Source organism: Antrostomus carolinensis, unplaced genomic scaffold (genome assembly GCF_000700745.2).
Source record: "Antrostomus carolinensis isolate BGI_N321 unplaced genomic scaffold, ASM70074v2 scaffold30691, whole genome shotgun sequence".
Lineage (NCBI taxonomy): Eukaryota > Metazoa > Chordata > Aves > Caprimulgiformes > Caprimulgidae > Antrostomus > Antrostomus carolinensis.
In genome coordinates this window covers 10,133-12,180 of record NW_010292499.1, presented here as the reverse complement: position 1 = coordinate 12,180, position 2,048 = coordinate 10,133, and positions in this window count along the sequence as shown.

The window sequence follows — 2,048 nt, the reverse complement described above, 5'->3', positions numbered from 1 at the left end:
CCCCGGTGTGTTTGCTCCATGCCCATCTCCTTTCCCCATCTCCAGCAGTTCCCAGCACCACTGAGACTCTTCCGCAACCAGGTCACAGCCCCACTCCAAGCATCCCAGCCCCATCTCCAACTTACTTGCCCAGTTCCTCGAAGAGCTGGTACTCCTCAGTGAAGCGATTGCAGGTGATGGTTGCCATCCCGAGGGGCTGGAAATGCTCCCTCCCCAGTACGGAGTTTGGGACAAGCAGCTCTCCTCTCGCTCCCTCCCTCTCCGTGTGCTCCCAGGGCTCTCTCCTCACCGAGGTAAATAAGGGAATATGTTTGATTGACAAGCCTGGAGATAATGATGAGGGCAATTTGTCTTCTCAGCCTCACAAGCCTTCGTCAGCATCCCCGTCCCCATGGCGACCACCGCTGCCAGAAACGCCCTGTTTCTGTTGCCGGGGCAACTGCGGGGCAACTGCCCCCCACCCCCGCCGTGGGGACCAGGGCCCTGCTGGGGACCCGGCCGCGGGGGCTGCCCGGGGGTCACCCGGCTGCTGCGGGGTGGGAGGAAGTAAAAAATGTGAATATTAAGGGTAATATAAAGGCTGTGGCAATGGGTGAGTAATTGGGGCAAAAAAGGGTTTCCATGGAAACCGTGGTTTCCATGTTGCAGGAGGATGCTGTTGCCCTGGTAACTGATCCCCCCCCAAAAAATACAGGCCCTGCGTGGTATCTCTCTGGGTCTGGGGGCTACGGGATGGGGGACACGCTGGGGCAGGTCAGGTGGGAGCAGGTGGAGCAGAAGTGTGTCAGAAGAAGCTGGAGAAACCATGGCAGGCCCCCAGGTCCCCAGACCGGCCTGCCATCAGCCAGGTCACCGGGGGGGCTGGCTCCGATCGCTCTGCAGGGGTAGAAAGAGGGGGGGGGATTTCAAAGTGGGGGTGGGAGGAAGGTCTGCCCCCCTCCTCGAGATTTTTGCTGCCTCTCCACTGCACTTAACATTAAAAAAGCACAAAAAGGGCAATACAAGTCGAGTGACAAAGTCCAAGACTGTGGGGAAGTGGATTTCCTCCTTGCTGCTGGCACCCCTGGCATCACCCACTGGGGACCCAGCACCCTCTCCTCCATCTACACCACCTCTCCCATCTTCTGAACCCCTCAGCAGAGCCTTCTTCTAAGCTTTTGTCCCACTTCTGGGTGATTTTGCAGCAGAAGGAGCTCCCAGGAGAAAGGGCTCCCACCACTATCAGGGAAGGCATTGCCTTTGTCAGCTGAGATGGACCGAGTTCCCTTTCAGACTGCCATGGAAGGGTTAAAAGGAAAAGAAAAGGCTCTAACCAGACAAAAATAGGGAGAAATCTTTGAAAGGAGAGAGAGAAGGAGGAGCAGAGAGAAGGAGAGAAGAAAGGAGGTGGAAGTGGAGGAGGACAGCAAGTGGCGGAGTGAGGAAGAAGAGGGGGAGGAGGAGAAAGGTCTAATGGCTTTTTTCCCTTTCAGACTGCCATGGAAGGGTTAAAAGGAAAAGAAAAGGCTCTAACCAGACAAAAATAGGGAGAAATCTTTGAAAGGAGAGAGAGAAGGAGGAGCAGAGAGAAGGAGAGAAGAAAGGAGGTGGAAGTGGAGGAGGACAGCAAGTGGCGGAGTGAGGAAGAAGAGGGGGAGGAGGAGAAAGGTCTAATGGCTTTTCCATTAATTGCACCGTTACCCACCTTCATCCCCACATTCAGCTTCCCGCCCCTGTATGACCCAGCCAGAGGGACCCTGTGGCCCTGGTGACAGGGTAGGGACCTGATTCCCACCCATGGGCATAGGGACAAGGCCATGGCCCCCAAGGGCTGGTGGCCTTTGGACCCACCTTGGCCATGCCACCACACAGGCATAGCACACCCCATGTTCTGTGCCCTGGGGGTATGATGGTCATCAAGACACCTCCCTGCCCTTGCATATCTCCTCCCCATGCCACTCCCACGCAAAAGGGGGCTTCACTCCTTGTCCCCAGGGCCATGCCAGAAGGTGGGGGGCTGCTGCGGGGGCAGTGCAGCTGGATGCTCGGGGGAAGGCTCTCCTCCTCCA